General features: G+C 38.7%; 1 protein-coding gene across 1 annotated transcript in view; it reads right to left on the reverse strand.

The window, feature by feature from the left end:
- The window catches only part of FUT9 (fucosyltransferase 9 (alpha (1,3) fucosyltransferase)), a 332,528-nt gene extending 309,059 nt beyond the window's left edge, over positions 1-23,469 (reverse strand). Inside the window, exon 1 of the mRNA XM_006865853.1 lies at positions 23,230-23,469. The gene's annotated coding sequence lies outside the window, so the exon portion shown is untranslated. The remainder of the gene's footprint in view (positions 1-23,229) is intronic.
- Positions 23,470-25,528: the final 2,059 nt, after the last annotated feature.

Raw genomic sequence — 25,528 nt, forward strand, 5'->3', positions numbered from 1 at the left:
GTTCCGACCCATAGCAACACTGTATAGGGTTTCTGAGGTATAACTGGTTAGTCTGAACTGCTGACCTTGCAGTTCAAGCTCACCTTGCCGTACAGTGCATTATCCCACAGTGCCACATCACAACACCCAAATACATACATACATATTGTCATTGTTGTTAGGTGCCATCGAGTCGATACCGACTCATAGCAACCCTATGCACAACAAAATGGAACACTGCCCAGTCCTGGGCCACCCTCACAACTGTTGTCATGCTTCAGCTCATTGATACTGCCACTTTGTCAATTCATCTCACTGGGGGGTCTTGCTCTTTTTCTCTGACCCTCCACCATACTAAACATGATATCCTTCTCCAGTGACTAGTCCTTTCTGACAATGTCTCAAGTATGAGAGAGGTATTCTGGCCATTCTGGACTCCAAGGAGCACTCTGGCTGCATGTCTTCCAACATTGATCTGTTGGTTCTTTTGGCAGCCCATGGTACTTGTAATATTCTCCTCCAACACCATAACTCAAAAGCATCAATTTTTCTACCGTCTTCCTTATTCACTGGCCAGCTTTTGCATGCATATGAGATTACTGAAAATAACATAGCGTGGGTCAGGCACACCTTAGTCCTCAAGTTGACATTTTTGCTCTTCAACACTTAAAAAAAGTTCCTGTGCAGCAGATTTGACTAATGCAATACATTGTTTGATTTCTTTACTACAGCTTCTGTGAGTGTTGACAGTTCATCCAAGAAGACTGAAGTCCTTGACAACTTCAATCTTTTCTCTGTTGATAAGAATGTTGTTTATTGGTCCAGTGGTGAGGATGTTTGTTTTCCTGACATTGATATGCAATCCATACTGAAGGCTACAGTCTTTGATCCTCATCAGTAAATACTTTGTCCTGTTCACTTTCTGCAAGGAAGGTTGTATCATCCACTTATTGTAAGTTTTTAATGAGTCTTCCTCTGATCCTGATGCCATTTTTCTTCATATAAGCCAGCTTCTCAGATTATTTGCTCAGCACAGACAAACAGCTTTCTGATGTTCTCTGCTTTCAGCCAAAATCCATCGGACATCAGCAATGATATCCCTCATTCACAGCCTTTTCTTAATCTGGCTTGAACCTCTAGAAGTTCTCTGTTAATGTATGCTTGTAGCTGTTTCTTTATTACCTTTAGTAAAACTTTACTTACATGGGATATCAAAGATACTGTCCGATGATTTCTGCATTCCATTGGGTCACCTCTCTTTGGAATGGGCACAAATATGGATCTCTTCCAATCAGTTGCATAGATAGTTGTCCTCCAAATTTGCTGGCATAGATGAGTGAGTGCTTCCTGTGCCGCTTCACTTTCTTGAAAGATTTTAATTTTTATTCCATCAATTCCTGGTGCCTTGTTCTTTGCCAATTCTTTCAATGTACCTTGGACGTCTTCCTTCAGTATCATTGGCTCTTTTTTATTTTATGTTTTATTGTGAATTATGTGATAGTCTACATAGGAGAACATTAGCTTTACATTCGTCCTATTGTATATCATTTCATTGCCATGGCTACAATCCCTCCATGCATCATCAACCAACCAAAGGGTATACCCTGCAAACCTGCCCACCCCCCTCTGGTCATCAGCACACAGCCCCTTTCCCTCTCAGGTCTAGAGTCCCCAGCCGCTCCATCTCTAGCATCATTGTTTCTCTGGGTAGGGTCCGGCACTCCAATCTTCTCCCTTGATGGTCCCAGGGATCTCCGCTCCTGGACTATAAAGTCAATCACTCCCCTCTTTTTGCTACAAAACATCTACCTTTACATTTCCAACCCTCACAGTCAGTCCTGATAACAATTATTCACTATTGTACCACAAGAGTCCTATCCCCATCTCCTTTCATCAGCCCAGCCCAGACAGATTGGATACTACTCAGTGGAGATTCTACCTTCCTCTGCACCCGTTTGATCTAGGCTCCCTCTTGAAAGCTTGTAAGCCAATCACTTCTTGCCTTTGTATCCTTCCCCATCCCCCATTTTGGGTAGCCAATCTCCAAGTTGCCCATCTCTGTCTACTCTGTGTATGGAAGGGGTGGGAATGATCCTCGCTTTATAGATTTGTTCCCTCTTTTGAGCTACTGCATCCATAAGTGTAGGTCAAGTTCATCAAATTGTATCAGGTTACTCTTTTTTTCCTCTTCTTTCTTCTTCTAGTTGAACTATGATCATCCAGGCATTGAAGCCAGGTCAAGTGGGTATTATCTGCAAGCATTCGTATTCTTTTGCACATGCCCTCTCTTCTTATCAGCTGGACACTTCACTCTTCACTCTAGTCCTTTGTGGCTATGTCATTGACTCTGGGCCCAAGGGTCCCCAGGCCTTGCCACATTGCTGGCCAACCAGCTCTCCACCTGGGTTCATGGGAGTCTATTGAACATTGTAGGGCTTTAGCGCACAGCTTCATTGCTGCTTTTCCCTCACTTCGCCTTATCAGTGACGAATGTGGTCACCAATCAGAGTGCATGTCTGCTTGGGTATTCCCATTGAGTCTTAGTCTTGGAAGGGGGTTTGCCCTGAGGGGACCTGGCCACTTGTCTTGATGTCTCCTGGGCACAGTATCATTGGCTCTTGATCATATGCTACCTCTTGAAACAGTTGAACATTAACCATTTCCTTTTGGTAAAGTGTATATTCTTTCCATCTTCTTTTGATGGTTTCTGCATCATTCAATAATTTGCCCAGAGAATCCTTCAATAATGAAACTCGAGCCTTGAATTTTTTCTTTAGGTACTCCAGCCTGAGAAATGCTGAGCGTGTTCTTCCCTTTGGGTTTCTGACTCCAGATCTTTGCACATAATATACGTCTTAAAATTAATTTCCTTTCTGAAGTTGTGTTGTTAAGATTCCAAAATGACCTTTTTAAAATGGAAGAAACTAAATGTATTAAATTATGAGAGATATGAGGATTAAACGATGAGGATACCAAATAAAGTAGATGAGAAAAAAATGATAAAAGAAAAAGGGGAGGAGGTGAGATGGACAGAGTATGAATTACCATGTAAAACTGCAAAGTGGCATTTATTGGACAAAGAAAAGAAGCAGTGGAGGAAATAACACATTTGTCAAGTGTTCATGGGCTTTTTTCATGTCAATAATGCTATTGTTGTTAAGTACCTTAGATTGGGTTCTGACTCATAGTGATGTTGTTATGGGTTTCTGAGGAGTGGCTGGTGGTCTGAACCACTGACCTTACACTTCAATGCATATCCTACAGTGCAGCACCAGGATTCCCATACTGATAATGGTAGTGGTGGTGGTGTGCCATTGAGTCAGTCCCTATATAGAGTTTTTGAGGCTCTCAATCTTTATGGGAGCAGAAAGCCTCCTCTTTCTCCCATGGAGTGACTGGTAGATTCGAACATCTGACCTGTGGTTAGCATTCCAGCTCATAATGCACTATGCTACCAGAGCTTCTTAAATTAATAGTGGTTTTAATGTTGTTAAATGCCGTTGAGTGGGTTTTGACTCAGAGTAATCGTGTGAGTTCCAAGGAGTGACTGGTGAGTTTGAACCACCAGCTTTGCAGTTCAATTATCCTATAGCACCAGGATTCCTATATGAATCCACTATGACCTTGCGGTCCATCCAGTGTTTAATTCTACAGCACTACACCAGGACTCCTATATTAGGTGATGTGGCATAAAGCACTAGACTGCAAGGTTGGTTTGAAATACAAGTTTGGTGGTTCCAACTCACCAGCTGCTCCTTGGAAACCCTATACAGGGTCACTATGAGTCATAACCAACTCAATGGCACTTAACAACTGTTTCTCTCTCCTTTGTAAAAAAGAGCACTGGAAGAAATGGTGTCATTTCTTGAGTAAGGCCACGTCATCATGTGAATGAATGAAATTGATGGTTACGTATCAGAGCTTTTAGAAAACTTGCAGCTTATTTGGCTATCATGGTGGAGGTGATGTACCTTGGAGTCAGTCTGGACTCATAGCAACTCCATATGGGGTTTCTGAGGCTGTAAATGTTTAGCAGAGCAGAAAGCCTTATTTTTCTCCAGTGGAGCAGCTAGTAGTTTCAAACTGCTGATCTTTCAGTTAGCAGCCCAATTCATAACCAACTATGCTACTTTGTTGTTGTTGTGTGCCGTCAAGTCGATTCTGATCAATAGCAACCCTTTATAGGGCTTTCAAGGAGCAGCTGGCGAGCTTGAACCACCGACCTTGAGGTTCAAAGAGACTTTGCATCCAGCACATTAACCCATAGCATCTCAGCTACTTGTTGTTATGTGCCGTGGAGTCGGTTCTGACTCATAACGACCCTATACAGGGTTTCCAAGGCTGTAAATCTTTACAGGAGCAGAAAGCCTCATCTTTCTGCCACGTAACAGCTGGTAGTTTTGAACTGCTGACCTTGCGGCTCGCAGCCCGGTTCATAACCACTATGCTGTTGTTGTTGTTGTTATGTGCCATCGAGTCGGTTCCGACCCATAGCGACCCTGTATAGGGTTTCCGAGCTCCTTTATTTAACTATAACCTCTTCTTGAAATGATTTTATCTCTCGTTAGTTAAGCCTCTGGAAACTTCTAGTTACCAATCTATTTATTTCATGCTTCTGCTTTATGAATAATGGGTAGTGGCTGCCCAAATAGATATTTATTACAAGCCTAAAAGTTGAAAGGCACAGAAAACTCAGAACTGATTTATCTTTCCTCACTGCCAGTTTCAAGTGTTGGTAACTTTCTTTGCAAGCACTCTAAGGTTAAATGCAAGGGTAAGGTTTGGATCCAAGGAGGCATTATTTAGTGCATAAAGATGTGGGAGGTAATTTCGCAACCACAGAACTAAATGGTCCCAAGAGTATTAAGGTTCTGATAAAGAACCTTTCTATACTGTTGCATCTCAATTTGATTCATGCTAGTTGATTCATTCGCTAATCTGGAGCATTTGTCTTTCACTAAAATTTTCGTATTCTAGTTTAATAGATATTTTTTGAATAATGACAAAGGCAATAATTCGAGTAAATAATGTAGGAGCATACACTGTTCCCTGCTCTATGTAACATGTATTTTACACTCCATTGAGGTATTGATTTATTATTTGTTTTTCCTGTCTTTTATGCTCTGGAGGTTTGATTTCATATTGGATACTACAGACTGAGAGCAGAGACTGTTAAGTGGGTAATATAATAGGGTTTTATAATACCTAACATAATGTCATAGACAATTATCATTTAATAACAGTTATAATGATGATGTATTCCTCTACTGCTTTGAACATTTATAATGATGATGTATTTCTACCCCTTCCCACGTAAGTGCAGAAATTTTCTCTATCCCTGGGTATGCTTAATTCTGAGAGCTGATTTTTGTGTATGTATGTATGTACTAGTATATTATAAGATGGGCAAATTTGAGAAAGTAGATTGTATATCTATGTAACTTTTGAATACAAAGAGGCTTCAAAAAGTTCATGGAAAATTTCATTATCTTTTAATTCCATTTTGTCATGAACATTTTAAATTCCCCACATATATTCTGTACTATTTAAACCTGATCTATGTCCATAGCCTTTTTTGTGCTCTTCAGAAGAATCGTTTTATGAAGGAAAATCAACCTTGGACAGTTATCCAGGGATCTGGACAATATCCAGACTAGGTGATTAATTGTGACTTGTGTTTTTCTGGATGTTTCTGTTTCAACTGAATGAGGAGTCAGTCCCGTTTCTGATCAATTTTAGTCTATCTATGAATTGCTATTCCCCATTCTTGAGGTGGCTCTGTCTCACCAGCCAAGAAAATGCTCCTATTTAATAGTAGAAGTCCATTAGTGCTTAGTAGCTTTAATTAGTGATCAAAAAGTCCTCAGTGATCTTAGTAGTGAAGTTACATAAGCTAAGAAGTATTAGAGTTGGTTTTTCTTCCATAACAATGAACTTAATATATTCAAAATCTTAGAACAAAGATTAATAATGGTTATGAAACTAAGGATAATAGATGGGCTTTCAATATTTCTCATGCTTTTACAAGCAGAATAGTTTGCTCTTAAAGTTCTTTTCTTTATATCTGCATAAAATATAATTAATTATACAGAATTTCAACTCCCATTGAAGAGAGTTAAAAGCCCTATGTAATTGCTTTTAATAGGTTGAATTCTTTTCCTGGTTAGCAACATAGAAATTTCTTTCCGGGAAACACAAAATGTCGTGCCGAGTTGAACAGGATGCAAATTTGGCCTGAAGTTTTCTTACAATAGCTCTAATAATCCATACTGTCATCTACTCCTCAGGTTACCATTAGGAATAAAAGCATATTATCTCAGTAGGATGCGGTTCTCTTTCTGATTACAAGACTACCTACAGAAAGGGTCTGGTTTAAATCGGAACCCGAAACTCTGATGATCACAAGGACATGGAGATAATAATGAAGTGGCTTCCACTTTTCATAATCTGGTTAAGGAAAGGGAGGAGTTCCAAATGTAGAAAGTATGAGATAACTTGTGTTACCTATTTTAACCTATAGAGAATTGTAGTCTATTTCCTTCTAGTATCTTCTCTTTAACACTGAAATTTTAAAACAATTTTCACAGAAGCTTTTCCAATGAGTATCATAAGGAATATATTTCAATGAAGAATTAATATTTTCTAGGTTTATTTGAATATTTTATGTTCAGTACAGGCTAATGTGAATACATGGATGTATTCTTGTCCTTATGAACCCTTGTTTCTTTCCTCCCTACTTTCCTTGCTTCTTTTTATTCCTCTTTTCTGCTTTTATGCCTTTCCTGCTGTCCTTTCATACACTCTAAACACCATCTTTCTTTTTGTGCTCCTTATTTTAATACAAATATGAATGTAGTATGAGCAAATAGTTTTAGTAACAAATATGGGAGAAAACATGGAATTAAGCAAGAATTTATGCAAATTAAGCCACATATTTTTTGGAGGCATATCCTACACCTATCTACAGTTAAAATGGTGAAAATTCTATCTTGAGCCCCTGCCAGGCACTGAAAAGAGAGAAATGCTCATTCAGTGTGATCAGTAGTAAAATCAGTATGACTCCTCTACACAAGTATGAGAATACACATTCCTCTTACAGACGATCATAAGAGGACTCTATATATAATATAGTGAACAAAATGGATTATTTCTATAATATTCTTATTTTAAATACAACAATATAATGGTCTTCAAAAAGTTCATGGAAAAAAATCCACTATCTTTCTATTCTAATTTTCCACAAACTTTTGAAGACCCCTCATATGACCCATAAAGCTCAATACAGACTGAAATATAATGGTTAAACACAGGTAAGTGGAGCAATTCTTGAAGGGGATTGAACAATCCTGATGCACAGTTCTTTATTTTAGGTGAAATCACTCAGAAAATTGAGAATATAAAGGAAAGATTACAAACTAAAAAAGCCCAGGATTGCCCAATGAATGTTGGTATGCCACTGTAAGATGAACACTGGACTGCTAACCACAAGATCAGCAGTTCAAACACACCAACTACTCATCTGAAACCCTATACAGAGTTGCTTTGAGTAGGAACTGAGTCAACAGCACTTAACAACACCAAGATTGGCCAGAGTTGTATTGCATGTGTCTTATTTAATCTAAATGTCTCAAATTAGTGCTTAACGAACTACTTGAAGTACAAATTTCATTTTTTAATTTTTCTATCCATCATGTACCATTAGTTCTATATAATAAAAATTGTTAGAAAAATTAAAATTTAAAGAGGCAAAAATAAAAGCCCATATATTCTATTGTTAGATATAACAAATTACTTTCAACTTGCTATAGAAATATGCTTCCTATGTTTCTTCAATTACCATGGACCAGTTAAAGACATCCTGTGAACCAGCCTTGGCTGGGCAAACATACTTTGAGTAGCCTACTTTTCTGGATGAGGTCCAAATTCTCCCATTACCTCAGTCCCCACCACTGCTTTTATTCCAGGCCAACGGCATCCATTTACAATATAGGTTTGGTTTCTGTGAGCCCTTAACTTATCTACCAATTACTTTAGTTGTTAGTTGTGGCCAAGCTGGTTTCCACTTACAACAACCCTATGAACAACAGAACGAAGCACAGTATGGTTCTGCACCATAGCCAATCCATCTTGTTTGCCAAACCTCCACTTTACCAAGTATGCTGACTTCTCTGAGGAATGGTCCCTTCTGATAACATGTCCAAAGTATGAGGGGCATATTATCCTGGCTTCTAGGGAACATTCTTGCTGTATTCTTTCAACAGAGATTTGTTTGTTCTTCTGGCAGTACACAGTACTTTTAATCTTCTCCAACACCATAAGTAAAATGCATCAATTCTTCTCCAGTCTTCTTTATTCATTTTTCAACTCTCACATGCAAATAAAGCTATGGAAAATACCATGGCTTGGGTCAGGCACACTTTAGTCCTTAAACTGACAACTTTTATCACTTTAAAAGGTCTTGGGCAGCAAATGTGCCTAATGAAATATGTTATTTGATTTCTTGACTGCTGTTTTCATGTGTTGATTGTGGATCCAAGCAAATGAAGTCTTTGACAACTTCAAGCTTTCCTTTATTTATCATGATGCTATTTATTGATCCAGTTGTGAGAATTTTTGTTTTCTTTACATAGAGGTGCAATTTGATCTTCATCAATAAAATTAGGTCCTCTTCACTTTCATCAAACAAGGCTGTATCATGTGCATATCACAGGTTGTTAACGAGTCTTCTTCCCATCTTGATGCCAAATTCTTCATACAATCCAGCTTCTCCGAATATTTGCTCAGCATACAGATTAAGTATGGTGAAAGGATCCAACCCTGACACATAATTTTCCTAATTTTAAACCATTTAAACCCTTGTTCTGTTCTAATAACTGTTTATTGCTCAATGTGCAGGTTCCTCAGGGGCACAATTCAGTGTTTGGAAAAATAATTTCTTCACAATGTTGTCCATAATCTACATAGTCAAAACCCTTTGTATAGGTTAAAAACACACACACACACACACACAAATAAATATCCTTCTGGTGTTCTCTGCTTTCAGCCAAGATCCCTCTGACATCAGCAACGATATTCCTATTTCCACATCCTCTTCTGAATCTGCTTGAATTTCTTGCAGTTCCCTGTCGATGTACTGTTGTAGCCATTTTTAATTATCTTGAGCAAATGTTTGCTTATATGTGATATTAATCATATTGTTGGATGATTTCTGCATTCCATGAAGCCACTTCTCTTTGGAAAATGCACAAATATGGATGCTTTCAATTTGGATCTCCAGTGGTTGTTTTTGTTCTTAGGTGCTGCAACATAGCAACTCTGTATAGATTTTCCAAGGAGCTGTTGATGGGTTTGAATGGCTGACCTTGAGGTTAGCTGCCCAGTGCTTATCCTACAGTGTCAGTGGGTCTCTACAGTAAAAATCAATTCTCCAAAACTGTTAATAAAAATGATGAAGCTGTTAATGAGTACTGGATGGAGTAACATATAAGTTATAGTCCTTTCCAAGTTGCTGTTGTTGTCGTATTGAGTGTTGTTGAGTCAGTTCCAACTCCTAGTGATCCTGTGTAGATTTTCCAAGGAATGGCTGATGAGTTTGAACTGCCAACTTAGCATCACTCCATGTAACGATGGTACAAATATTTTACACAGCCGTTGATGGTAACGTATTTTTTGTTGCCATTTTTGTCAAATAGCAATATAAGTACTCATCATAGCTTTTATGTAGACATCAATGTTCATTTTACTTGAGGTGCTGTTGCTGTTGTTAAATGCTGTCAACTTGGTTCAGACTCATAATGACCCTGTATAGGGTTTCTAAGGCTTTAAATCTTTGAGGGAGCAGAAAACCTAATCTTTCTCCCACAGAATAGCTGGCAGGCTGAAACTAAGACCTTGTGGTTTGCAATGCAATCCAGTGCTTATCATAGAAATGAGGTTGCTGGGTCCTATTTTTAGCTTTGTATGGAACTGCCAAACTCTTTTCCAAAATGGCTCTACCATTTTGCATTCCTCCTAGCAATGTTTGAGACTTTCAATTGCTCCACATTTTCATAGTGCTTAAAAAAAATCAAGTCTTTTTGCTTTTGTTTCCCATTGTAAAAGATGTGTAGTGTTATTGAACTAGTTTTAATTTGCATTAATTACTCTAAGGATTACCATTGTCAACCACATATCTTCATTGGTAAATTGTCCATTCTAACAGCTTACAGATTGTGAACATTATATATTCTAAATACCAGTTCTTTATCAGATATGTCTTAAAAATAAACCTTCCAATCTGTAGCTTGTCTATTCATTTTCTAAAAATATCTTTCAGAGACATTTTCAATTTTGAAGAAATCCAACTCAATTTTTTTTATGTTTCTGCTTTTGGGGTATTATCTAAAATGCTAGCTGAGCACAAGGTAACAAAAGTTATCCCGTCTTTTGTAATTTTTTTGTTTTACATACAGTTTAGTATGAGTTGAAGTTGATGTTTTTTGTATATGGATGTTTATCATCCCAGTAATAGAACAGACTGCCCTTTCTCAGTGATTTGCCTTGCATCGTGTCCACATCAACTGACCATATATGTACTAGTCTTTTTCCAATTTTTCCAGCAGTAGAGGAGCTCTTAACCACTGTGCTACCAAGGCTCCTTTATTGTGGTGCTACCATTTTGTAGATGCCCTGTTGAGCAAGTTCCCTTTAATTCCTACTTTGTTAGGAGCTTTTATCATAATTGAATGTTGTTGTTGTTAATTGTCATCGAGTCAGTTCCAACTCATAGATACCCTGCCTGTATAGGAATGCCTGGTGGGTTTGAACCATTAACCTTGTGGCGCAAACTGACCTTGCGATCCAGTGGATTATCACATTATCCTGCAGCGCTCTATCAGGACTACAACTGAATGATTGTACTTGTTCCCTTAATTCTCTGCAGCTTTTGAAATGATCATATGACTTTTCTTTCTTAATATGTTGGTATGTTGAATTGCTATTCCATTAGGAAATGTTTTATATAATACTGCAATTCTTTCTTTCTAGGCTCTTTGGGCATCACAAATGGCAAAGCACTTTTGACTATACAGTGCAGTGTATTACTTCATATGACTCTGTTACCCAGTCTTTGTAATTCCCACAAAACAATGTTTTTGGCCTTGATTGGTCTGGGTAAGAGAGGAGGGAGAAAATGCTGATATGATTACATGATTTGTTTGTGAGTTATGGTTAGCAGGGTTCACTGTGACTATAACAATTTGAAATTCTAACATGAGTATAAAATAAGCCATCTCAGAAGCAGGAAAGGAAGATCTAACTACCATCAAAGAAGATCCAGGAGTGGAGCAAATCATTTGGACCCCAAGATCCCTGTGTGGTAAACCTCCTCATTCCAGGGACAGAAAGCTATGATACAGGAAGAGTGGTAGGGTTGCAACAGCAGCAGAACCAAGAATCAGAACACCAGACAGAGTGGTGGGCTTCCCAGCCCACAAAGCAAGTAAAGGTGACTTTAGGCAGGTAATTTGCTAGCAGAGTGGAGTGCCTCTAAGGCACATAATTGGGGTTTACTGACCCATGGAGTTAGATTGGATTGCCTTCAGGCTAAGGCTTATGGTAAAGTAATGTGCTCTGGGAGCATTTATTAACATTTTTAGAAGATGTTGGTAGCATTACCAGGGCAGAGAGGGGCCTGCCTGTGGGTATAGCTGAGGAAAGACTGTCTTGACTGAAAGAACAGTACCCTGAATTGAAACCTGTTAAGTTTCCTAATAAACTCCATAACGGTGAATATAGTGTCTGAGTGGCCATAGTAATGGATTATTTAATCTGGATGAATAAAGTGCTAAGGGAGAAATGATTGGTGATTTTTTTTTTTTTTTTTTTTTTTGCAGATTAGTAGCCAAAAGTTTTGAAATTTGAACACATTCAGAGGCACCTTGGGAAAACACAGATTTGAAAACTATGGAATTCAGTCTTACTCTGACACACATAGGGTAGGCCATCATCAGAACTGATTGATGGCAACTAATAAAAACAAATTTTAATATACTAACATTTCCTGAGAATCAGGAATCTAATTTCATGTGTGTTTTTTTTTTTAATTATTATTCTTGCAGTTTCTTTGTCTGGTTTTGATCTCAGATAATCCTGACTTTATATATAAGCTGAGAAGTTTCCCTTCTTTCTATATTAAAAAAGATACTGTAAAGAATAGGTACTAGTTCTCTCTTAAATTTTTATATAATTCACCAATGAAACTCTCTGATACTGTTTTTTTTTTTTTTGGTTGTTAAGATTTTTGCAAGTTAAACTTTGTTAATATATATGTGTTTTCAGACTATTTTTTATTAGCTTTTGGAAGGGTGTCTTTCAAAAAATCTTTTTTTTTTTTTTTTCCCAACTTAATTATCAAATGAATCAGAGTAATTCTCAATGTAACATTCATTCCCTTATTGTCTTTTTAATGGTTGTGAAATCTGCAGGAATGTCACCTTTTATTCCTGACTGGAAAATTCTCTTCAGTTTGTTTTTCTGCATCTGTCTGGCTAAAGCTTTTATTAATATTTTAAAATCATCTCATCTTCATTCATTTTTCTCTTGTTTTTTCTTTTCTCAATTTATCGCTATTTACTTTTATCTTTCTTATTTGTCTGTCATTTTCCTTGGAATATAATGTGTAGCATGTGAAAATGTGTGGATGCACATTTTATTTATTTATGGATTATTAACTATAGTTATTTACCTTGTTAGGTGTTCAGGCATTTTGGATCTTTGGTTTGATCTTTTCAATATTTCAGAAAATTGTTAGCAATTATCTCTTCAAATATGCTTTCTGCGTTGTTCTCTTTTTCATCTGGAACTCAAAATACCTATATATGGTATAATATGCCATTTGATACTATCCTAGAACCCTTGGATGCTGTGTTTTATTATTTGTTTGCTATGTATTCTTTATTTCTGCTTGTTTAATACTTAATGACTTGTTTTCTTTCGTATACCTAGTGGCCTTCACTCAGCCATGATAAATCTACTAATAAGGACATAAAAGGAATTTGACATCTGTAATAATGTTTAATTTTTTTCATTATCATTTTGTCATTTCTTATAGCGCCCATCTTTCTGATTAAATTCTCTATTTATGCATATTTTCCATCTTTTTCATTAGGTTGTCTAATATGTTCATCATAGATACATTCCTATCTCTGTCTGATAGTTCCAACTTCTGAGTCTGGTTTTGTTAATTGCTTCAATTCTTGACAACGTGTTGTTTCTCCTTGCACTTTTGTATGTCTTATAGTTTTATATTAAATGTCAAGGATTACACCTAGACAAGTTAAGATTGGTGTAAATTACTTGTGCCAGTAAATAGAGCATACCTCTACTCTAAGGCCATTTGTTTGAGTCACTGAGTTAACCTAATAAGAATTTGACCTTTAATGCATAGAAGTTACAAATCCCTCTAGAACTGCCATGTGCTTAAGGTGGTGGCAGTGCAGGGGTGTTGATTATACCCACCCTACTGCCTTCAAGTTCATTCTGACTCATAGTGATCCTATAGGATACAGTAGGACTGTTCCATAAGGCTCCTGACGCTGTAAATCTGTATGGAAGCAGATTGCTTCATCTTTCTCCAGTGAAGTGGTTGGTGGGCTCTAATCACCAATCTTTGAGTTAGCAGCTAGACACTTAACTTACTTTGCTATCTGGGCTCTTTGAGTGTGTATATTGTTATTGTTAAGTACTGGTATGAAACTTGTGTACCTCACCCAGCAGCGTCAGCCAAACACCTACTCTTGTGCCTACATTACTAAGAGAGGCTCCCTCCTGTTTCCTACTCTACTTTCAGCCTTCCTCATGAGCATATAGTGTAAGTCCACAGAAAGCACCAATGCATTCATTCAAACTCCTCTTTGTTCCATTGGTTTTATACTGCCATTTTATTCCATGTTCAGCCTTCAGCAATCTGTTAAAATTTAATTATTTCCTTAGCCCTTGTATGCGAAGACTTTAAAAAGTTCTTGAGAAATGGAATGAAAAGATTAGGGATTTTTTTCTACAAACTTTTTGAAGCAATTATAGTCTTCCAGAACTTCTTCTCTGTTTTGATATAAGATGCCCTATCTCTCCATGGAAGGCTCAACTGTTCTGTAAAATGGATACTTGTTGACTCAGTGAACTTAGCTCTCGGATAGTCTATTTATTATTATTAATGTTGTTGTTAAGTACCGTGGAGTCGGTTCTGACTCATAGTGACCCTGCACAGGATTTCCGAGGCTGTAAATTTTTACAGGAGCAGAATGCCTCAACTTTCTCCTGCGGAACCACTGGTAGTTTTGAACTGCTGACCTTAACATTGGCAGCCCAACTCGTAACCACTATGCTATCAGCTCCTTTATTATTAGTGTAGAAGTCACATTTTATAGCTTTGTTAGTCCTAGGTAGAAGAGCAACTCCTTCATTTCAGGAGTTTTAATTCTTGAGAAAATCACATGACCAAATAATGTTACTAAAACAAAGAACTTACTTTTACAAGTTTCTTCTTAATTTTGTTATGGCATATTTTAGATTCAAAGTATCTCTTCAGTTATCTTTACGTACTACTTTCTGAATTATTCTATTTTAACTTGAAAAGTTCAAAAATTTTCTAGTGGTTTGGAAGAGTGGATATCATTTGCTAATCATTTAAATAAAAAATAGACCCATTTCGTTTGTTCCAACCTCAGGTAATTATGTCTTTCCAAAGCAAATAAGACTCTAACTTTAAAGTTAGATGGAAAAAAGCATGAGGAAGAATGCATAGTACCAGTGTCTAATGCTGCTATAACACAAATACCACAAGTAGATAAGTTTTAAAAACAAAATTTATTTTCTTACAGTTTAGGAAGCTAGAAATCTAAATTTGGGGTATGGGCTTTAGGGGAAGCCTTGCTCTATGAACTCTGGAGGGAGGTCCTTGTTTCTTTGAGGTAATCTTCTCCTAGGTTAGGTATCTCTGTTCCGCCACCTCTGCTCTGCTCCCTGGTTTAAGCACTTTTATATCACAAAAGATATTAATTCATAATATGTTGTTGTTGTTGTTAAGTGCTATCAAGTCCGTTTCGACTCAGAGAGACCCTGTATAGGGTTTCCAAGGATCCAGTGGTGAATCTGAGCCACCAACCTATGGTTAGTTGTTGTTATTGTTTTTAATGTGCTATTGAGTCAGTTCTAACTTGTAGTCACCCTGTATAGGGTTTCCAAGAGGCTGGTGAGCTTGAACCACCTACCTTGTAGTTCAGACTTATCTTGCAGTCCAGTGCCACACAAGGACTCCTGTGGTTAGTAGTCCTGTGTTTATCCTACAGCACCATACCAGGATTCCAACTCAAGATATGTTGTTGTTGTTAAGTGCCGTCGAGTTGGTTTCAACCCATAGTGACCCTGTCTGTATAGGGTTTTCGAGGAGCTTGAACCACCGACCTTGCAGTTCAAATGGCTCTGCAGTCTGATTCATTAACCCACAGCACCACATAAGAACTCCATCTCAAGATATGTTGTTGTTGTTAGGTACAATGAGTCAGTACCTACTCATAGTGACTTTATGCACAACAGAACGAAACACTGCCCAATTCTGGGCCAACCTCACTACTGTTGCCACAAAGGACAAGTTGCTGGAGAAGGATATCAAGTTTGGTAAGGTGGAGGGTAAGAGAAAAAGAGGAAGACCTCCAATGAGATGGATTGGCCAAGTGGCAACATCAATGGACTCAAGCGTGGCAATTCAAGATATACTCCACCTTAATTCTTCCTCATGAACATCACAAAGGGAATCCATTCCAAAATGGGGTTATAACCTCAAACTAAGAAGTTAAGATTTGCAACATGTATTTTAGGGGGGAAAATTCTTAAAAGCCATTACTGATTTTTGAGATTTCTACAAATTTTCTAATTCCATATTCATGAGCTCATTCAAACTTTTTACATAAAGAGATCAAGCGTCAAACACACTAATACAACTGATGGTTGATCTCTCAACTAGTAAATAGTCAGCAATTTGAACTCAGTTGTGTCTACTTAGAAATTTGTTTTTCTTTTATATATACAGGTTTCTTATGGAGTCTTCTAAATAACATCGGTAAATATTTGTCTTTACCATTTTCTAAGTTTACAGATTTACAGATTTCTAAGTAGACTCTAAGTTACTGATTGGAGTCCTGGTGTGGCACTGTGGGTTAATGCACTGGACTGCAAAGTTTGATTGATCCTCAAGATTGACAGTTGAAGCTCACCAGTCACTCCTCTGAAACCCTATACAGAGTCACTGTGGGTTGGAAGTGACTGGATGTCACTAACTACAACAACAAGTTACTGATTTGGCCTCTCTTGTCCTAATTTTTAAATTTTTTTTTTATTATCCAATATCTTATTTGTCACCGTCATGCTCCATGCAAGCTAAAGTCATTTCTTGATTTTCCAAGCAGCCCCTAAAAACTTATATTTGATATCTGATTGGCTCCAAACTTTTTACTCTATTTTTAATCAGTCCCAAAGTATTCGCTTATTAATGATGCTTTTACAGTAAGCATTTTTAACAAGACTGTAGAAATAAAACATTTACTAAAGAACCAACTATTGAGAAGGAAATAACAAAAATTTAGATAATTGAAATTTGAGATTTTAGACTTCTAAAGTTTCCAAGTGGCTCTGGATAATGCAACAACAACAGAATTTAAGTGAAGATGCAGCCATCCCATAAACAACTAGACACCAGGGAACAACAGTTATTGAGTCCTTCGTGTTAGCTGATCCTTCAAGTTTACTGCATAGAAGGAGGCCTTAAAGACTGTTTTTTTGTATATGTCTTTATTTCTGCATTTGTTTTAGAAGGTGAGTGTGCATAGAAGGCATAAGGGAATTGGAAAATTAAGAAAAAAAGAAAGGAGAAGAGTACTATGTCTTAGATTGGTAGCAATGGTGATCTGAGTGGGTGATGACATAAAATCCAAATGCAGGCATGAGCAACAGACACCCTAACATCAGAAACAAGCCACAATGACAAAAAAAGAACATTTATATATCAGGGCAAAAAAACCCACGAAAGGTGGAAGTTTTAAGTATGCTTGTATTTATCTTTTTGATAATGGGGAAAAGTCAAAGGCTTTGGAATTTCTAATTTTGGGTTAGAATTGAAGTCAGTCCCGAGTAAAAGATGTCAGTGATTCCATTCCCAACCTTTTGATGATTAGACAAAGTCTTGACATTTAATTTTTGTGATTTCCCTTCAATTTCTAAAAGTATATCAGCTGTATAAAACCTTAAGATTTTCTTTATAAATATAAATTAATGCTAAAGGATATCACAAAACTAGGAATGAAAGACCAGAATTTGAATAGTCATATGCCCATAACTATACCCGAGGAGTCCTGGTGTTGTATTATAGGATGAGCACTGGACTGTTAACCACAAGGTTCGTGGTTCACACAGGGTAGCTAGGAGGCGGAGCTGACTCAACAGCAATAGCAACAACGTAAGTAAACCAATAGCCAAACGAACTCTTCAAGATGAATCCAGCTCAAACAGTCTACAAAGCTTTCAGTTAGTTATTCCTCATGGGACATAATCTTCTAAAATGTCTAACGGTAAGCTTAATGTTAATGGATATTGCTGTTGCCTTAGTTTCCCCTTATAAACATTACTGAATACTCAACATGCATCGTTTGGAGAATGAGGTACTAATGTCACCATTATCCAGTAAGAGAAACATATACAAGACCAGCGTGATGCTATACGACTGTCATATGGTAGAGCTTAAGTCTAGGCATTATGGAAGTACAGAGAAAGGACATATGGCTAACTCTTGTGACTATATATAAAGAAGAAAAACAAAATTGTTGCTGTCAAAAAGATTCCAACTTATGGTGACCTCGTGTTACAGAGAACTGGTTGATGGGATTTCTTGGCTGTAGTATTTATGGAAACAGATAACCCAGACTTTCTTCCATGATATGCCACCTTTAAAACTATAAAGTAATGGAGAGACATTTTTGGCCAAATGATTTTAATTTGTAGCCTACCGTAATTATGCAAAATGGATATTTCTTACATTCTCTGGTTTAGATGCAAATTTTGACTTCCTAATAAAGAAATGCTTAATTTCTTAATGTGCCCTATACTTTAACCTATATCAAAACCAAAATTGTTGCCATTAAGTTGATTCCAAATCATAGTGACACTATAACAATTGCTCCATAGGGTTTTCGCTGTTGTAACTCTTCATGAAAGCAGAAGGCCTTACCTTTCTCCTGGAGCAATTAATGGATTCAAATTGCTGACCTTTAGGTTAGCAGCCGAGTGCTTTAGCCACTGTGCCACCATGTTTCTTAAAACGTATATGTTGTTAAGTGTCACTGAGTCATTTCCAACTCATAGTGACCCTGTATAGGTTTTCTGAGGAGCTTCTGGTGGGTTATGAGGTCAGTGCTTATCCTACAACACCACACTAGGACTCCAAATTTATATAGTCAGGAGTAACTAATTAAGAGACTCCTGGTGTGTAGGACAAGCATTGGATTGCTAACTACAAGTTTAACAGCTTCAAACCCAACAGCCACTCCTTGGAAACCTTATTCAGGGTCACTATGAGTCACAGGTAACTCAAAGACACTTAACAACATCTAATTAAGAATCAGATGTTGCACTTTAAATAAACTGTGTTTACATTAAAGGTTTCTTCTTGGTTATGTATTAATGTAGATTCATCAAACTCAGGTATCACATGTTAAAATATCGTAGTGGTTATGAATCGGGCTGCAAGCCTCAAAGTCAGTAGTTTGAAACTACCAGCTGTTCCGTGGGAGAAAGATGAGGCTTTCTGCTCCTGTAAAGATTTACAGCCTCAGAAACCCTATATGGGTCGGTTTGAGTCGGAACCGACTCTACCACCATCATTAGGAACCACCACCCCCATCATTCAGAACCACCACCCCCATCATTAGGAAGTAACAAGGATGGCCATAAATAAGGATGGCCACACCACAGATAGGAGCCTAACCAAAACAGGAACTTATGGACATCATTTGTCAATGTTGGAAGACAATTTCTGAAGGTTTTCTCACATGTCTGCACATCTGGTGAATGAAGCACACTGCCTTTTGTTCTGGATTATCTTTTTAAAAAATGTTTGTTCAGCAAACAGTTTTGTAAGAAAGAAATCACATCTCCCTTAGAAACAAAGATTTGCTTTCTGTAAATTCAAGGCCCCTTTTTTATAATGTGTAAATAATTTCTGGCTTGCTTCATGAGGATTGGGGCTCTGTGAACCAGTGCAAAATTGCTGAAACTGTGCCAACTTCTATTGCTCTGAATAATAATTTGTCCTTCATCTCTGACCCAGGAGTCTCATGTCTTCTACCGTCGTCGATGAACCTTGTGGCAGGCTTACAAATTAGATTGAAAACAGTGTTAAGGCACAAACCCTTCACAGTTTTGAATAACTTTTGAGATGAAGACAGGATGCTGACAGAGTGTTCTGGAAGAAGAAAGATGTGGGTCTCACAGGACCATTAATTGAATCTCAGATAAATCTATAAGAATCAGTAAGCATGTCAATCAGGTTAAGTGGTGGATTGGGCAATAATAAATGGTCCTGCACTTTTTTGACTGTTAATGAGGAATTGAGAGATAGTTGCAGATTAAGTGTTACAAAATAGGTAAAAGACAGATACCTGACTCCATCCTGGTTGTTTTCAACTCTCCTCCACATTGAAATAATTTTTTGTTAATCTGGCAGCCAGGCTCAGGTCTGAACATTATAACAAGCAGTATGAGGAGTTTTACTGTTAAGGGACAAAGTCCCAGGTTCTTTTAGACAATAGTTGAGAGATGTACACTTACATTATGTGTGAAAAGGGGAAGTCAATGACTGTATGGCGAAACCTGGTGAAACACTGGAATGTTCACTGGTTGATCTGAAAAAAGGATCATGTAGTACGTAGCTTATATATAGAATATTGGCAAAGAGTGAGTCATTTTATGGCTATACCTCTAACACATTCTAGCATGCCAATCTTAGATCCTTCCTGTATTCACAAGATGCTGAATTACTTGGTTTTTTAATATTGTAATTTTAATGGAGTGTGCTTTCCTTCTTTCAAGATTTTGTTTTTAAATACATCTAAAATTTTATTTAGTTAGTCAATTTGTTTGTACAGAACAGTCTGTCTGAACTCACCAGATTTTACAGACTATAATAAGTGAACTAGTTTCTAAGAAAAAAAAAGTTGCAACCTAAATTGGGTTAAAAAGTTTTCCTATATACGAAAGTAATATAATTTATATTTAGTTACCTCAACTTGAAGGAGCTCTGGTCGTGTAGTCGTTATGAATCAGGCTGCTAACCTCAAGGTCAGCAGTTCTAAACTACCAATTGTTCACAGGAAAAAGATGAGACTTTCTGCTCCTGTAAATATTTACAGCCTTTGGAAATCCTGTACAGGGTCGCTATGAGTCAGAATGACTCCACAGTACATAAACACCACCACCACTTGAGTAAAGAAGGAAGAAAGTATTCCTAGGTTTTGTGTTTCCCCTCTATTTTTCTCTCTGCTCTTGCCTGCTTTCTCATTCACAGCCCTTTCTTTCTTCAGCACACATACAAACAAAAATATCCCACAGAGAACATTCAACTTATAGCAAATTTGTTGGTGAAATTATCTACATAATTTCCACATTTTTAATTTCTCTTTGCTATTATAAACACTTACTTTAGACCCATCCTCTAGGTGGCATATAATTATAAGCATTATTAAGATAGAACCTCTTGGTATTCAAAGACATGCCACTCAAATATTGGTGTTTCCTGTCTCCTTTTATGTTAAACTGTTTTACATAGCCAAAAACGACAATGAGCTTACTAAGAAATCTTAATATAAATTCCTGTCATAAATTATAACAGATTATTTGCATTCTCAGAGACAAATCTAAAGCCATTTTAATATAACACATATTACAAACATACCTTGCATGAAAAAGGATGCTGAGACTTTTCTGACATTTCTTAGATTGTAATATCAATTTCAATTTTGTTATAACGTATTATGGGCAATAACTGATCAAAGTCAGCTTTATTCCTTGCTTTCCCTTTTGTTCAAACAGGATGTAGCTTTTATAATACCTATTTATACTACACATACTAAGCGCTCTACTATTGCTCAATGGGTAAGTGCATAATTTACCTACTGTCCACCTGGTGGTATGGCATATGTATTTGTTGCAATTCTAAGTTTAAATACTTAGTTTTGAATGTTCTGCTTAGCCAAGCACTAAATTTAACTAAAATTTCCAAATTTAGAAAGCCAACAATAAAGTCATTACTCATAGCCCTTACTGACTTTATATGCGACGGTCTACATTTACTGAAAACCAGTCCTGATCAGTAGATCATTGCTGTATTTCTTCCTCTATCTACATCAGAGAAATAAAGGATCAAATGTTTGCATAAAAACAAAAGGAGGAAAAAAAAAACAAAACTCCATCCTGATTTTGTGGAAGGAGAGATTATAAAGCAATCCTCAATAAACAAATTCCCTACATAATTGTTCAACTTACCTCTCCTGTTGGGTCTGTAGGCAGAAATTTGCTCACTTCAAGGTGAGAAAGCATTCATCTTCTCTCACCATCAACTTCCACAGTAAGAATGCCAATTTAATTCTTACCCTGCACCGCCCCCCAGTATATTTTAAATAACAATACCAGGACATTTATATTCACTCCTTACTTAAATGAAGTACCATTTAAAGTTTCTAACATTTATTTTTGAATACTTTTACCTGTATGGCTCAAAACACAAGCCCTATGAGTACAGGTCCTATAGCGTGTCATACTAAAATTAATTTACTTTAAGTTAAAAAATAAATCGTAAATTGTGTGGGTTAATTTTGTTTTTAGTATCTCAAGACACAAGGAGTGAAAAATTTTGTATTAAAAATTCTGTCTTCTGTGGCTCACTCATTCATTTCCTCATCCCCTTGACCATATTCATTAATTGAACAGAACTCTATTTTCTCTCAAACCAACTAGAAATACTAAAGTGGTTAAGCATAGCTTCAGAAGAAAGGATTGCTGCACTACGAAAACTTATACATAAAGGACTGTCTAGATGCTAAGTTGCTACACAGCACAACAAGCAACGTGATAGTACAGGAGTCTCTTGGTACAACGTTTTCTGATCCTCCTATATCCCTCTCTTAGACGCTAAACCTAAGGAAAAATAAAGGCTTTGACTTATTGCAATTTCAAAGATTTTAAAGGGCGAGTTTTGTGATACTCTCCTCTCCTTCAAGAAAAAGCTTCTTCTTATCCTCAAGAGTTACTGAGCTTTTGATAGTGTTGTTGCCAAAGGAGGCTCACCGCCCAGTCAGGTGCTTGGTTCTCAACCAGGTACTAAGGCAGATTCTGAAGAAACAGGTAAAATAGGGGCGTTCTCAGTACTCTGCTAAAACGCCTCTAAATGAATAGAAAGAATCTTAGCAATGCAAATAGTTGCGCGCTTTAAAACAATAACAAAAAGTTTAGTAGCAAAAGGTTTGGTTTTCCTGGTTCTTTCTTTCATGCTTGGTCATAAACTAAAAAGCTCAGGTGCAAAGAAACACACAAAGTAACTGTACACGAGCCAGTATCACCGCGTGTCTGTGCCAATTTCCTGACGTGACTGTCAGAAAACCAACGTGTCGAGAGAATGAGGTCAGAATTCTCTGGGAGGTCCATTTGCTTCTGGAAGGAATACGGCGGGACAGTGGGGCACGCGAGCCAGGAGGAAAGGTGGGTCAGGTGTAGACTTTGTGTTGGAGGCTTTGTCAGCTGAAGATCGGGTGAAGGAAGGCAGAGATGGGGCGTTTGTGGGCTGGTAGAAGGGAGAAATCAGAAGGAAGAGACGCGGGGATGGTGAGGACAGAGACAACCTTGTATGGGGGGGACAACCTTGTATCGCAGGGACGGGAGGTTTGAGGCTATTCACTGCTGCTGCTAGTGTGGGGGCCTGGGAACTGAAAGGTGAGGTGGAACAGAAAGCTGCATGCAACTGTCCATGGGAAGGAGAGGGGTTCAGGTTACCAGCAGGTGGAGTTGAAATCAAACATCCCCTCGGAGACTGTGGAGCAGCGCCCTCCCCGAGACCCTCTGCCAGAAGGTTGAGGAATCAAAGCAGGTGGTCTGGGGTGCTCCGGGAGCAAAAGATACCCTCTCCGCGCCAAATCTTGGCGCTCGACGCCCTGCGCTCCCCTGGCTACTCACCGGTCTGCGGGGGAAGCGCCATTCGGGGCGCGCGCGAGCGTTGCGCGGCGCAGGCGGTAGCAGGGCCGGGTGGCGGTGGCGGCGCTGTCCTAGGAGCGGGACTGGAGCCGAGGGACGCCGAGGCGGCTACAGCAGCGGTGGGGGCGCAGGGAGCTGCGGGCAGGGAGGTCGGTGGATCTGAAACTGCTTCGCCGCGCGCGCTCTCTGCCCATCTCCGGCGCCGCTGAAGCGGCTATTGCTCTGCTGCCGCTGAAAGGGAAGGAGGCGAGGGGGAGGGGAGGAGGCACGCGGTCGGGAGGGAGGGAAGAGAAGACAGGGCGGGGGTGAGCTAGGGGAGAGAGGGAGATGATCACCCAGAGTTGGGAGGGGGAGCCAGGCGCTCACGAGCCCAGCAAAGGTTCCCACCAGAAATGCTTAGGGAGAGGATCTCGTAGACGCTCTGGGTCTCTCCCCTGAGCCCCCACCCCCGCCCACCTCTTGTCTCCTGCTAACCCTTTTGCACTCATTCCTTGGGCTCTTCCTCCCTCTGCTCAGGCTGGGGATTACCCAGGCTCGGCAGCGGTCACGGTTCGGCACACTGAAGGGAGTGCTGAGCCCTGGAGGCGGCGACGGCTGCTGCTCTCCTCGCCACCGGCCTGTGGCACCTGTGCGCGCACACATCGCCGCCTGCTCCATTGCGGCGGCTCCCGGACCGGGATCCGTGGGCTACCGCCCCCGCTCACGTTCTCAGCAGATTACAATCATACTTGCACATCCATGACATCTGTGTAAAAGCGCCCCCCTCACATTGCTGTCTGCTTTCCTGGGCGCTCTTTGGCACCAGCTGTCCAGCCAGAAGGCGCCAGCAGGGAACTCAATTCAGGCAACCTTCTCCTGCCCCTTGGAGATGCCGCCCGGGTTAGTTAGTCTGGTAGACCAGTTCACGGGGTAGAAAAGAAAAGAAAAGACCGTTTAACTCCATGTCTTGGACCATCGTCTCGAGATTGAGGAAGGTTTTAAGTGTAAAGAACACAGTCCCTTCCCTTCAGTCTTGGTCCCCTCCTCCCTGAAAAACCAGGGCACGATTTAGCGCATTTAATCGAAATATTTCCCTATCTTTATATTGCAGAGCTTTTCACTTTTCCCTGCATTCTCCTAGGGTTGGTCCCGCTTTGCTATAGTGATTTTCAACCAATCCTGTATATGCACAAACTACAGATACTGTATTTAGCGCTCGCATACTCACGAGATTGAGAGCGTGAATCCACACATTCGGGAAATAAAAAACAAGCGGGACATTATGGACTGATTTCCATGGGCCCTTGTTTTTTGTTGTTTTTCTGTTCATAATCTTCACGTAATACTTAGGGTTAGATAGATAGCAAATAAATTGTGTGTAAAAGATATGCGTAGAAGAACAAGTCTAATAAAACTCCCCTCAAATAACATAACACAAAGTAATTGAATTACTCCCTGTGAGCGCCTTGAGGGAAAAAGGTTCTGTGTTTCCTTGAGTATCTTTGTTTGCAATTTTAAATATTAAAGTAGTCATTCAGTTAGTTAGGAATCCTTTTGTAACCCCACGGGGTTTTTACCTTTAGAATAAGTAAATCAGACATTTTATTTTGCATAAGTATTATATAACAAATGTCTCATTAAAGTAAGTGAACTCTCAATTGTAAAAGCAATGTAGATGAACGTTTGTAATGCAGTTAAGATGTTGCTAGGTGTCTTGGAGTCAGTTGGAACTCGTGATTCTATGTACAACACACACACACACACACACACACACACACACACACGAGGATGGCCTGTGCTGTCCTCATAATTATAGCTATGTGTGAGCTCATTGCTGCAGCCACTGTGTCCATCTCTTTTCTTGGGGTCGTCCTCTTTTTGACTGAGCCTTTACTTTACCAAGCATGATGCCTGCAATAAGAATGAAAATGGAATGAAATGTACCCAAATATTGATGAAAAGCCTCTATTTCTTTTGGTATGCATTCACAGGCGGGAAAAACGTTGATAAAGTATTGCTTATTAATCGGGATTCTAGGAGTGTGATGTGTAAGAATCAATTTGATGATAAGCGGTTGAATTTTTCTGTTCAATATATCTGCAAATGAAAAGATTTGATTTCACATACACCTGATGACTGAGAAAAACACCTTCTTGTCTCAGGACCAACAGATCTCAAACTCTTCAACAACACTTCAGTTTTAAAAGGCATGCATTATGTAAAAGGCATGCATATATAGTCTTAGGATGTCCAGCATTGTACCATGAAAATTCACCAACTGTATTCTTCAAAGAGCCATATA

The sequence above is a fragment of the Chrysochloris asiatica genome, unplaced genomic scaffold (genome assembly GCF_000296735.1).
Source record: "Chrysochloris asiatica unplaced genomic scaffold, ChrAsi1.0 scaffold00084, whole genome shotgun sequence".
Taxonomy (NCBI): domain Eukaryota; kingdom Metazoa; phylum Chordata; class Mammalia; order Afrosoricida; family Chrysochloridae; genus Chrysochloris; species Chrysochloris asiatica.